We start from the raw sequence: 14,643 nt of genomic DNA, 5'->3' as shown, positions 1-14,643 counted from the left end.
TAAGAAGTCGCAGATTCTAAAAACGATAAATGGCAGCTTCATTACCTAGGGCAGACAAAAAAGACATCTTCGGAAAGAATATTTAATATAGGTCTCTTGATATAGCCTCCAGCAAAGTTTTCCGCATGTTCGATCTTGAACAGGTTTGACAAAATTGAAAGATAGAAAAGTCGATATTTTAGGCAATGTCAAAAGTCGAAAAGTCTAAAATCGGTAAATTTGACACAATCGGATTTTGAAAAAGTTCATGATGCAATAAAAATTTTTTAATTTTGTCTCAAGCATCTGCCAAATTTTTTCTTATAATATTCCACATGGTTGGCAACATTGCACATCGAATTCAAATAGAAATTACGCACTTTTACAGTTAATCGAGACATCAGCTGCGCTAAATGAACAGGTTTGACAAAACCGTAAGATCGAAAAGTCGACTTTTTAGTCGAAAAGTCTAAAATCGACATTTTGCTCTTGGCTATTTATCCCAAATGTTTATGTCCTTACACCAGTTTTGTCCGTAATTTGGTATTTTTTTAACATAAAGGTTTTGGAAACATTTTATATAAAATTCGAGGATATTTTGTTTTACAAACCTCATGTATTGCAGATTTTTTTTGTGAAAGGGAAATTGTGATAATCAAAAATATTTATCAATATTTATTTGTCAATATCCATGTTGCGATTTTTTTTGGTTTTTTCTTTATCGTTAATTTGTATGTCCGTTTGTAATGTCCATTGCGGGGGATCTTAACAATCTGCATGTACATGCATGTCTGTCTGGTCAGTCAATGGCGATTGCAGCTGCTGCCGCCACAGCATCATCTAAGTAAATGCGACAAATTAGTTATGGCTAATGGTAGTCAAAGTCCATGGGTAGCTGGTCAGCTAGCATAGCTAGCTAGCCACCAATGTCTATAAGCTATTATAAAAAAAATATACAATGTTACGCATGTGCCACCGTGAGGTTACAGTGCTAGGTAAAAATATTATGGAGATGTTCAAAAAATAAATATTAAAAAATATATTAATATATTCTAATGTAAACGGCATTTACATTAGAACTTTTTGCAGGGTTAACCTACTTCATGAGGATTTATTTGACAAATAGGCAATGAAATTGACAATTGAAACCCACTGGGTTAACTAAATCCGGTACAATGTAAACGTATTATAATAAAGGTAGTGAATATCTTGCTATGGGTTTCTTGTGTAAAGAAGAGAATATTTAGTTAAACAGGGATCTATTTTTGTCTACAGTCCACTTAAGATAAGAGATTTTTCTTGTTGAATGTTTGTATTCTAAAATAAGATAGGATTTTTCTATTACCAGATGTGATATGTGTGGGTGAGATTATGGGGAGTAAACTACACTACAGACTGATAAAAGATTAATAAATTAGTGTGAAAATCAGCGATGCTTAGCCATATACGCTACCGTAACTGAGCGTCGTTGGTTAAACCGGCATTCTCATTTTTCTCTTTTCGTCAATTTAACTTTACTACTTGATTAACTTTACTCCTTGTTTAGGAATTGCTTTTAGCTTATGATCTGAGTCTTTCAACTTGGGCAAGCGTTGGTAATGATCTTAACCCTTCAGTGTTCGCTAAACGAATCAGAGTCGGGGGGTTCTCGGACTCGGAGTGTATCGATTTTATTGAAATTAGATTGAGCTTAGGTACTACTTATGAGAAGCAAGATTCTTATCTAATATTGGTTCTATAAAAAGGTAGTAAGGTCAGTGATGTACTATTTACAAAATATTTATATGGTTAACCGTTAATTTCACATATTTAAATAAGAGTTGTATTCAAATGATTAATAAAACGTATGTGTTTATACTATAGCAAATAAAATTTGAATTCAAATTATAAATATTGTTTCAAATATTATCCTCAATTTGAAATTCCAATATTTTGGTAAAAATATCCATTCCTCATACTGTTAGTTAAAATCAGTAGGCATGTTTAAATTTCGCATTACACATATCCCATGTCCATATAACAATATGGCTGAGTACGAAAAAAAATCTGAAAGAAAATTTCGTGACACATGCTGTTTGACTTAAACATATTTTTCATGTATGTATATTTTATGCGATTTTTTTCCAAAACATTCAGACACACACACTCATACACATTGCAAATACGCGGGTGCGAATATCTGTGGACGCAACTTTTGTCGGTTTTCTAGAAAAAGAGTGTCGTTTTAAATTGCAAATTATCTTCGTGGTTGGTGGTGGCTGACCTGTGAAACCTTTCTGTTCGATCGACATGATTTAGTGGTCGTTGAGTTGATGTTGTGTGGGGAGGTTGGTGTTTAGTGGGAGTTCTATGTTGTCACTTCGTAAGAAAAGGGATGGGATGTGATGGGTTTGACTTCCTATATACATATATTGAAGCAAAAATCAAGGAGTTCCAGAAAGTGGATTTTTTAAAATATATTTTTTAAAGAACCAGCTAAATACTTAAGGGATTATTAAAGAATATTTCCTCATGACATCTTTGAGATAAGAGTGAATTTTTAAGGAATTTTGAAGAATAGTTCCTCTTGGAAATAAGTGTGTATTTTTAAAACATTTTTCCCTCATGATATCATGAGGAAATATTGCGGATTTTTAAAATATTTGAAGATATTTTTTGAACCTGTCCCAACTATATGTCCGGATTAATGAAATATATTTTCGAGGACTGCTAAGCCATAAGTGTAACGTCCAAAAGTAGTCGTCACTCGATTAGGGCCATAAACGTATAATTTTTCTTTACTTTAAACCTAACGATCAGAAGATCCCCTTTGTGGGAACACTTATTGTGTTCCTACATGCCTACAATGGTTGCAACCCCTGGCGGCAAATGCTCGACGTTATAAGGTATTACTCTGATGAAAACTAAATAAGCAGGCATCGTAGTGTTCCTTGCTTTGGTGATAATGGGGGCAGGTAAAGAGATTAGCTGGACTCTCTTTCAGACAGCCCACCAAAGGAATTCAATATGACAACGGATTAATTGACGCAGACAACTCCTTGAAGACCGAGATTTTAGCCGATTATATGGATGGTATCCACCAATCCGATGTTGCAGTGGATAATTCTTTCCGCTGTCTTTTCAGCACTGTTGATTTAGACAACGATACACCAGATTCTGCAATGACCTAGATACGAAGACAAAGACCGTGCTCCGAAAAAATCGTATGGCATCGACAAAGTTCAGGAAGCCATAATCAGTAGAAGCCATAATAATTTTTCAAACGGTACATTTTAATCACTGTCTCAACATTGGCTATTTTCCAATAGCATGGAAGGAGGCACTAGTTGTACCAATCCCAAAGCCTGGTACAGATGCGTCTTTGCGCGGAACCTACAGACCAACTATAGACCTTGGGGAAATTACTGGAGCAGCAGCATTCTCTACACATGTCACCGAAGGCTTCAAACTGAAGGAAGAAACCATTGCTATTGGTCTGGTTTTTTCCAAAGCTGTTCATACAGTATGACAGCACGACATTCTTTATCAGATGCAATCACTCTGATTCGATCAGCAAACTTGTCGCATGATGGCAAGTTTTCTCAAGGATCGATCATTTCTTGGGAATGTAGAAGATAAGATGTCTAAACAGCGAACGGTCAAATCGGGGTTGCTACAGGGATCACTACTGGGACCGGTTCTATACAACCTGTTCGTATGCGACATTCCAGAGTCGCCTGAAAGTGGAATGCCGTTTCGGAAGCACTGTGGAAAGAAGATTGAATGTTTACATTTCAACAATGGGGACTTTTTCAAGAGCAATACCATATCCACTGCGAAGAGCTTCCGAAAGTATATTTCAATTATAAGGATTGGAAATGAATTCATAGGTGTGAAATACCTTGGAATCATCCTGCACGAAAGTTTCGACTTCTGTCGTCATGTGGATTATGTGCTATCCAAAGGCCAAAAGTATGAATTTTGCCTACCAAAGATTCTTTCGAATGCGAGAAGGACTTTCTTCGGAGGTAAAGTTGCTAATATACAAGCAATTGATTCGAACCATCATCGCCTACTTATTTGCTACATGGGCAGACATCAGACCGCAGACCGTCAGCCAAATTGTGGGAGAGAAATATATTGGCATCATGCGTAGGAATGAGATCAGCAATGGAATTTATAGACGTCCGTCCAATAGGACAATCTACAATGCAATCGACTTCAACAGGATCATCTTCCTGGAAAGGAGCCAGCATAATGAAATATACCCTCACCTTGCTGGAAAGGAGCCAGCATGTGAAAAATGGAATAGTGGAGCAATACCAGGAACGATGTACTCCACGCCATACTTAGAAGGAAAGACCTCCTTCATGCAGCTTTGCTGGAGCTGCAAGACGGAGGAATCCTATATGATGAAGATGACTGGCTGATGTATTACCATCTGAAGTACCACAGATTTGACGCCGATTTTGAGTCTGTTTTTTTTTTTATTTTTTGAGGTCAGTCGTCTGCAGATGATTGTTGAGCCAAGTGGGGTTGCAAAACGAGCCTTGGCTGTGGAAGTAGTTATGGTAGCCAGTATGATCGAGTGATATTAAAAAAACAAGCCGACGGTTACCAGTGAGCATAACTGCTGTCTCTTCTAGTGGGGTTAAAAAACAAGGCCTCGGCTGAAACAGACAGGAGTGCTGTCATCGAGCTGCACTGTGCCTCGCTGTCGCTAACCTCCGAGTGTCGTCATCGGGCTGCACTGTGCCTTGGTGCCGCCAACATCCTGGTGCCGTCATCGTTCTGAAAACAGTGTGCCACCTTCGATCTATCCACCTTCATTGTGATTAACAATCCTAACTCTTAGTCGATTCTCAGACAATGTTCATATTCTTCGCATTCCCTCATGCCAAAGCGTTTTCTATTCCGTATATCAGAACTTCGTCCTGTGTTCTACACCTCATCATGGCCATATCGTGTGATTAAGAACATTAAGTGTTAAGTGTAGGTAATAAAAAGCACACTTTAAATCTATTAAAATGTTATATAAAGTACGTTTTTTCTCTCTCTCTCTCTCTCTCTTAAAAATCCCACAAAGATTTAATAAATAATGTGAACCCAAAATATCGACACATCGACGGTTGAGCCCAAAATTTTGTAAGTTGAAACATGAGGCAATATTGATATTTTTGGTAGGGAGATTTTCTATCTTTTTTCAGGGTTTACCAAATTTTGAATGTTTTTATTTATAAAAATGACTATCTCCTCTTAATTTGTTAAATCGCCCTCCAATGACTAAACATCGCCAAATAATGTAGTTGTTATCTGAAAACCCAAACACACAATGACACCTTCTCCTTTTGCCACCGCACACCTAAATCATGTTTCCCTAACAGTACAACTTAAGCCTACCCACAACCTTCTAATGGGAAATCAGGTAATTAAACTAGTGAAAGTCATCCTCAAATTCTGCAGAAACATTGAACAAGTTCAAGATTTAATTTGACCCAAATACAATTTTAAAGTCTGTGAAACAAAAGACTTAAGACACAAACACAGGGAACTAAATTAATATTACAAAACTACTAAAATTCCCAAAAAAACCCTTAAAGATGATACTTGTACCATTACCATGTCATCCATAGATGATAATGATGCTGATGATTGCTCATTTCGATTACCAAGTGCAAGTACCGTATTTCCCTACAAACCTACATTGAGGCTACATTTTAGGATTGTCTTAAATTGGTGTTATGTTGTTTTCGTTTTCATTTGTTTAGCTTCGGTTAGGTTTGCATGTTAGTCTTCCACCACTAATGATAAATGTAGGGAAAAGATTAGAGAGCGCCAAACTGGACAGACACCGAAATGGAGGAACAGCAACAAGAAGTAGTAACAAATTTTGGAAGAAAACCAATACAAGAAGTAGGAAGTCTATTAAGTAAACATTCAACAAAGGAATAACATAAAAGCATTAGCAAGGCAAACAAAAAAAAAAAAAAAAAACACAAAACAAAAAAGATCGTGGGTTTTTTGTGATGCGATAGCATCGAATCGAATTTAACTGAACCTGCCAAATAGCAACAAATGTAACTACATTAACAGCGCTTCCAAGGGAAAAAGGCACTCTAATGCCCTGTAGTAGATTAAGGTGAATACAACAATTTTAGTGAAAGACAGTGGTTCCGAAGACGAGCAGCAGCTCGCATACAAAAACTCTCAACTTGTCCGATGGGAGTCTTGGGCTAGTCTATAAAGGTTCCCGATATATGAGAAAACCTCCAGTTGGTATATAAAGACTATACCCTGCTGTTCATCTTATAGTCTATATAAATTTCTTTCAGCTGATCTATAAAGACTCCTGCTGTTCTACAAAAAATCCTCTATAAGGACTGAATTTAGCTGGCCTCTAAAGTTCTCTCCAGCTGCTCTATAATATCTCCCACCAGGTCGTCTATACTGATTACCCCAATTTATCTAAAAAGGCTTCCCAGTTAGTCCATAATGACTTCATCTAACCCCCTAAAAGATTCTCTTCGGTTCGTCTATACATACTCAGACTAGCTCGTCTGTTATGGCTCCGTCCAGTTCGTCTATAGAGACTTTTCAGCTCGTTAATAAACACTCCATCCGGTTCGTCTATATATGATAACTTCAGCTGCTCTATAATCCCTATCTCTAGTCAAAGAATAAGGACTCTCACTATAAACACTTCCTCCAGCCTTCTAATGAAGCAGATCTATAAAATATATATAAATCTTTTATAAAGGCTGACTCCAGCTGGACCTATAGAGGCCACTTCAAACTCGTCCATGAAAATGTTTCCAACGTCTATACAGACTAGCTTTCGCTCTTCTATAGAGACTCCTTTCAGCTCGTCAAAGAGACCCCCTTCAGCTCGTCAAAGAGACTCCCTTCAGCTCGTCTATAAAGACTCCCCTTCGCTCGTCTATAGAGACCCCCTTTCGCTCTTTTATTGATATTATTCCATTAGCTCGTCTATAGAGACTCCCTTTTCCTCTCCTATAGAGACTCCTCTTGTTTGTAGAGACTCCCATTCGCTCGTGTATAGAGATTCCTCTATACTGGTTTATAAGGACTCCGTTCATCTCTTCTATAGAAACTCTTTTCAGTTTCCTTATGGAGGATCCTTTCAGATCTCTTATACAGGCTATAAATAGTTACTTTCCGCTCTTCTATAAAGGCTCTCTTCCGCTTTTCTATTGAGACTCCCTTGAGCTCATCTATATAGACTCCCTTCCGCTCGTCTATAGAGAAACCCTTCAGCTAGTCTGTAGGAACTCCGACTAACTCGTCTGGAAAAACTCTGTTCGGCTCGTCGGGAAAGACATCCTTCAGCTTGACTACAAAGGCTTCCACTAGTCTGTAAATATTGCCTCCAGAAAGTCAATAAAGTCTCCCTCTATAAAGCCTCCCTCCACCACCTCAGGTCACCTGTGAGGACTTCAGTTCATTTTTAAAAACTGCCTCCAGCTCATCTGCATTGACTCCTTCCAAGTGCTCGTCTATAAGGAACCCCTTTAGATCATCTAGCCCATCAATCCATTTTTAACGACCCTCACTCTAGCTGGTCTATTAAGGCTGCATCTCTACAAGACGTCATCCTCCTCGTCTAAAAGCCCTCTAGCCGGCCCACAAAGACTCCCTCCATTTTGTCTAAAATACCTACCTCCAACTGGTCTAAAATACCTCCGTCCAGACCTTCTATAAAGTTTCCCTTTAATATGTCTATAAAGGCACCCTCTGGTCTATAAAGGCAACCTCTAACTGATCCAGAAAGTCCACATCCGGCTGGTCTTGAAAGACTCCCTAGAACTGTTCTAAAATACTCTCCTTAATATGGACTTCCTCCATCTCATCAATTACGATTTTTTCCGGCTGGTCTGTAATGGCTCCTCCATGTGATCTGTGAAGACCGCATCCTGCTCTTTTATAAATACCCCTCCATTCTATCTGTAATTACCCCTTTAAGGCGGAAACATGTACGATGCAGGCCTACCCTGTTAGTTGGTTTTGTATGAAATGTCGATTTATAAAGGAATACCAGAGTCAAACTTGATTTTGGATGCCGTTCTCCTTCATCCTTTTACAATAAAATAAGACATGCTAAACATGCCAATCCCGAAGTTCATTTATGAGTTTTCCCCTTTAGTCCATTAAAAATGACATCGCCTAGCTCGCCTATAAAAACTCCCTTCAGCCCGCCAATAAAGTATCTCTCAGGTCATTCTAAAAAGTTTTTTCCAGGTGTTCTATAAAGGCTCCCTCTTGTCGGAATACACAAAACCTCCATCCACCTTGTCTGTAAGGACTCTCGGTGGTCGATCTGAAAGACTTCCTTCAGTTCCTCAGTAAAGTTTCTATGAAGCCTGTCTATATATTCTCTTATTAGCTGTACATTAAATCCTTCCAGCTGGGCTATATGGACTGCTTCAGAAGATCCCCGCAATAAATCCTTGTTCCTATGATATCCCTGCAACACCACTGTCCTTCATTTGTACTACCTTCGAATTAAAATCGCTTTCGAAGACGAAACTAAGTTCATTGGAAATTCCCTTTTTTTCTCTCCCAATATTTGTTCCACTCGATAATATTCTCACCGAAAGCGAATCCAAAAGTTTAGTGGATACCCACAACGACAACAACAACAATAATAAGTAGTACAACAGAGACAAAAACAAGCCCCCACACAAAAACTTTTACAGACAGACTGCTAGGCAGGCAGGACTGGGCAGACGGACGACAAATAGACATAACACGATTTAACAGCAGTAACTGTTGGAACTAACACTCATTGAGTTTGGGAACGACAACTGGGCAAGACAGTGTGAAAGTCAGTTAGTCAGTCATTCCGCCTGTATGCCTGCCAACCAGTGGAGTTGCCAAAGAAGACGGAAGGGATACTCATCTGCTTTGCCATGATGTCTATTGTAATGAGATTGCCATGCCGTTTCTTTCTGGTTCAGACAATATTCTGCTGTTGGCCACAACCATTGTTGATGTTGTGTGTAAGATGTTTGTGCTAAACAACTCCAACTACAACATCAATAACAACTTCAGCAGGAGAAGTCGTAAATACATGAATGACGAAATGAGTGATCATATCCAACTCCACCAAAAACAAAAAAGAGTTCCAATCAAATGTAATGTGGTGTATGTGTGTGTGTTTGGTGTGTCGGGACTTCATTGCCTCACAAAAGAAAGACCATTGAACGAATGACACGATGTGAACTCAAGTGACGTTACGTTAAATAACGCCACTGCTATAAAATATATTTTATTTAAAATACATCGATCGTCGGGGTAGTTAGCAGTTGGGTTCATCAATCCATCCATCCAGCGTCCCTCCAACCATGCTAAGCCTACCCTTTACTCTTGGTCACATAGGTCTGCCAGGTCTTCAGACCATAGTTCATATGAGTTGGTACGTAAGTATGTATCGTCAGTCAGACTGCCTGTCAGTCAGATCGCTTCGTTTCGGCTTGGTTTATGTGTTACCAAGTCAAACGTTTTATTTCACTGGGTCAGTGGTGGAAATTAAATGCGCGACGAGACAAAGTCGAACTATTGCACCACCACCAACATCGTCATCACTACTTCTATTGACCGGACAGATCTATGGCCTCCACTAAACTCTTGTTGTTGTTGTTGTAACCATGTTTTATGTTATTGGTGTTGTTGTTGTGTTGCTGTAAAGTCTTTCTCGTAAAACACTTACTTTAAATCAGTCATTGTTTAAATCATCACAAATAGTTGCCGCCGCCGCTGTCGTAGCCGCCACCATTCAAGACCATAGTCTGTCTAACAGTACCGCACCGTTCCATAGACTTTGATGACAGTTATACGAGTATGATGATGAGATGATGTTGATGATAATGGTGCAACGGCATTGGCGGATGGTTAACATCACCAACTCCTACATTGTGATCATCGGAGTCATGAGTAAACTATTATTGTTGGATTTGTTGTTGTTGATGTTGTTGTGTCTTGTCGAACCAGGAAAAAATGTACATGAGTGAGGTGAGGCAATACGTTCAAATCACATCATGGCATCATCGTCATCGCCAGTAACATAGCCAATATTAAAATGGTCAATAATGTAATATTTAAATGACCATAATTAAATTGCGAATAGTTGTTATTATTAGAGTCCTGGAAATTTTAATATATCTTTTGGCCATTCGGAATGATGAAATATAGGAATTGTCAACTTATAGAATTTTATGGTTCGATCTAATACAAAGCAGATATTATTGCATGAAACGAGACATGAATTTGGCTGCGGATTTATGGTTAATAGGAGAATAAAAGACCTCGTCTCCAGATTCACTCCAGTAGATGAGCGAATTGCTATAATCCGTATAATAAAAGCGAAGTTCTTCTACATCTGTCTTATTTGCGTCCATTCTCCGACGGAAGACAAAGAGGAACAGACCAAAGACATTTATTACGAGAACTAGAAAGTGCATATGACCGCTGCCCTGGCCACGACATTAAAATTCTGCTAGGAGATTTTAATGCAAAATTCGGAAGGGAAAATATTTTTGGTTCCACCGTCGGAAAATTCAGCCCCATGAAGAAACATCCACGAGCGGTATGAGGTTGATTGACTTCGCGGCAGCAAAAAACATGGTAGTTAGCAGCACCAGATTCAAGCATCTCGATATACACAATATCGAATATCGATTCAGACCATTACTTTGTGGCAGCCAAAGTTCGCACCGGAAACTCGACGTCGAAAAGCTGCAGGTAGCAGAAGCCTATTTCGCCCATCTTACCCACTTGCTAGTCGAAAGCACTCCTTGTCTCGAAGAGTCAGAATGAAGGTCGGGAATTTTAGCAACGATTGAAACAACAAACCGAAAGCTTTGGTGCAGTTACATCGTCCTTAAACCTTGGTGAAAGGTACAGATAGCGTGTTGAGGATTTGGAAAGTGCATTTTGCAAAGCTTCTTATATAAAATAGTAGTGGTGAAGAAGTTACAGAACCAATAAGATATGACGGTATGGAGTGTATACCACCCACCCAAGAATCGGCTGAAGATTTGTCAGAATCGGCTGAAGAATAATAAATCAGCAGATGCCGATAGATTACCTGCGGAACTAGTCAAGACCGGTGGTCAGACGCTGATCAGGAGCATGCACCAACTGATTAGTACAATTTTCAGCATCTTGTGTCCCGTGCACAAAAAAGGGGACAAGACGATTTGTGCCAACTGTAGAGGAACGGATGAAGCCAATGGTCAATAATATTATTGGCTTCAGACATGGCAAATCCACTGAAGTCCAGATTTTCACATATCACAAATCCAGGATGAGACCCACAAAATCACATCGACACATACCACCTATCCGTCGACTATTAATCCACATTCGACAATCCTATTCGTTCAGGAGAGCGACAATCATGGCTTTAGAACAGTATATTTTTTAAAGGCTATTCAATTTTGGGGAAGTATTTAATATTATATTCAAACCCAACGTCATACCGATCGATGTGGACCTCTACAGATACATCTAAAGAGCTCCTCACCACCTATACTGACCTCTACAGAGCTCCTTACCAAACATAAGGACTTCATGAAGCTTCGAGCCATTATAATGCTTCTCACCACTGATATGGACATATACAGAGCCCCGTATCACCTATAGGAGCACCCAACCACCCATAAAGACCTATATAGAGCTTCTCACCACCTATACGGACCATTATAGAGTTCCTTACCACCTATACGGACCTCTATAGAGTTCCTCACCACCCATACGGACCTTCATAGAGCCCCTCACCACCTATACTGACCTCAGTAGAACCCCTAACCACCTATATGAATTTCAGAAGAGCTCCTTACCACCTAAACGGACCTCTATAGAACATCTCACTACCTATAGTGACCTCAGTAGAGTTCCTCACAACCTATACGAACCTCTATTGAGCTCCACACCACCTATACGGACTTCTGTAGAGCTCCTATATGGACTTCTATAGAGTTCCTTACCACCTATACGGACCTCTATAAAGCTCCTCACCACCTATACTGACCTCAATAGAACCACCTATACTGGTATCAATAGAACCCCTAACCACCTATATTGATTTCAAAAGAGCTTCTTACCACCTATACAGACCTCTATGGATCATCTCACTACCTATGCGGACCTCAGTAGAACTCCTCACTATCTATACATACCTCTATAGTGCTCTACACCACCTATATGGATCTCTATAAAGTTCCTCGCCACCTATACGGATTTCAGAAGAGCTCCGTACCACCTATAGGGACCTCTATAAAGTTCCACGCCACCTATACGGACCTCGAAAGATTTTTGCAGGGCTATCAAAGCCAATGAACCATTTGAAGCGTAGTACGTTCTCCGATTGAGCTTCGGAAAAGCTGTGTGAATGTGATAAATTTGATCGTCAAATCATTTTTAGTAATAAACAAAATATCCGTAATTGATTTATGGAAAATCTACATGTGCCTCCAGAATTAATACTTCACCCACAAAGAAATAATATTTTGATCACCAGGATGACATGTGGGTTCAACAGGATGGTTCTGAAAGTCTCACAGCACACGATAAATCGATTTATTGAAGAGTTAGTTTTATGTGCATGTCATCTCAAGAAATAGCTCAGTCGATTGGGCGCCACTTTTGAGCAATTTGACGTATATCGACTATTTTTAGGGGCTACGTCAGGTTATTAGCGACATTGGAGGACCTTAGAGCCAATAGAATATACAGTGAACTCTCGATAATGTGAACACGCAAACTGGCATTAAAGTATTGAAAAATAAGGGAATTAGCAGTAAATAAGCTGGTCAAACTACCCCGACATTAATTAGTTGACATTATCGAGAGTTCACTGTTTTGGATGTTCACATTATCGAAAGTTCCCCGTAGAATAGAATTTCTTCTGAAATGTATGGCCGAGTCATCGAAAATTGGGCCAAACATAGTGCTAAATGCAAATATGTCTGCCGTAGCCAACAAAGACGATTTATCTTCATATTAGAAAAAATCTTATTGGAAAGCCCTTTTATAAGGCCTGGTTTATCTCAGGACCCCAAATATGAATAGAGAAGTTTGCTAAATTTCCTGATCAAAAATTATTTTCCACCGAATGATTTTGAAATTATTTTTCACTCTACCTAATCACCCCCACCATTAATTTGTAACTCCCTCCTTAATGGGTTCCTTAAAAAATCTTTCAAAATATCTCACCACTGCCTCCCCAACATCTCCAGTCAAATGTCATCTCTTAATAGCCGATTAACAATAATTATAATTTGATTGACAAATAAAGATTCACAATTATGATTGTCGAAAAACAACAGCAACAACAATCACACAAAAACAATAACAATAAAACGAATTACAGCGTTAACAACAAATGTCCGATTGATAATATTCAAAAAAAGTTTTACACATTTCAATTTACAAAGATTTTTTGGTTTTGTATTATTATAATGACGATGATGATGATACAATGACATCACAAGCACACACACACATACATGTATGTATAATATTTATACCATACATATGGATTCCATGGAGAACTGGCGACCATCTACTTATAGCATCTAACGACGACCCATGTGTAAACTCTGACATGATTTTTTTTGTTTGGGATGATGGGGACATGAATGAAAAGCAGCTAAAGAAGAAGAAGATGATACCTGAATAATTTTCCCACTAACTCGACATGGTTTGCTGTCTTTTTCCGGGCTGTTTTGTTTTCTTCTTTAATTTTTTGGGGGGTTTTGGGAAAAAAAAACTTTGTAAAGGAAAATGATCTAAACAACGAATCAATGCAACATCCAATTGCTTTAAAAAACTCCTGATTTTCTTTTACATACCAGCAGGGAGGGTGGCTGGCTGCTTACCTGGATGGGTTGCTTGCCTTTTTGCTTCTTGCTGGTCGAGAAACTAACAAAGTGATTACATAACTTTTGCTAATTTTTCGGCTATTTTTACTTATTTTTATTAGCGTTGTTGTTGTTGGTCGGTTTCTTTTTTTTTATTTTTTTATATAATATTGTGTTGTTAATACATATTATTTTCCTTCGAAACTTGCAACATACATTGTTTAATAGCCTACAGTCTGCAGTCGCAGCCTCAACCTCATTGTGCATTGAAATACAAAGGCTTTCCATCGAACACCATACCAACACCACTGCGGAGGACTGAAACCGACCACGACCATTTTTACAACGACACTGGGCCACAGCAACACCACCACCAACAACAACAACATTAGCATTGGGTTTGGTAAAGTTCGCTCTTTAGGTTAGCTGACTTGTCAACAAGGGAACATTTTGTTTTTGTTGGATTGAGAGGGTAGGGGAGGGTAGGTTTCCTTCCAAATTTTGAAGGAGTTACTTCTATAAAAAGCTTCAATATAATCAACTATCATCGCCTGGCCTAAAATCAATGTTTGGGAATAAATTTTGGTTTAGTTTTTTTTTTGTATTTTTCTGGTTGGATCTTCTCGAAGCCATAACATCATCCATCCATGGCTTATGGCTTCGTGGCACTCGTATTTCTTAGGGGAATATCAGTTTTTCTCTGCTCCTCAAACATTTCATGGTATTCAAGCCGAAGCTTGGTAATAACTTGTTGTTGCTGTTGCTGCTGTCTCTAGCAACAATGTACTTTGTCAAGTCAGGCACA

This window comes from Musca vetustissima, unplaced genomic scaffold, assembly GCF_032173495.1.
Source record: "Musca vetustissima isolate MV318-11 ecotype Yass unplaced genomic scaffold, APGP_CSIRO_Mvet_v1 utg11622, whole genome shotgun sequence".
Lineage (NCBI taxonomy): Eukaryota > Metazoa > Arthropoda > Insecta > Diptera > Muscidae > Musca > Musca vetustissima.
The sequence above is the reverse complement of the archived record's forward strand: the minus strand, read 5'-3'. Positions refer to the sequence as shown.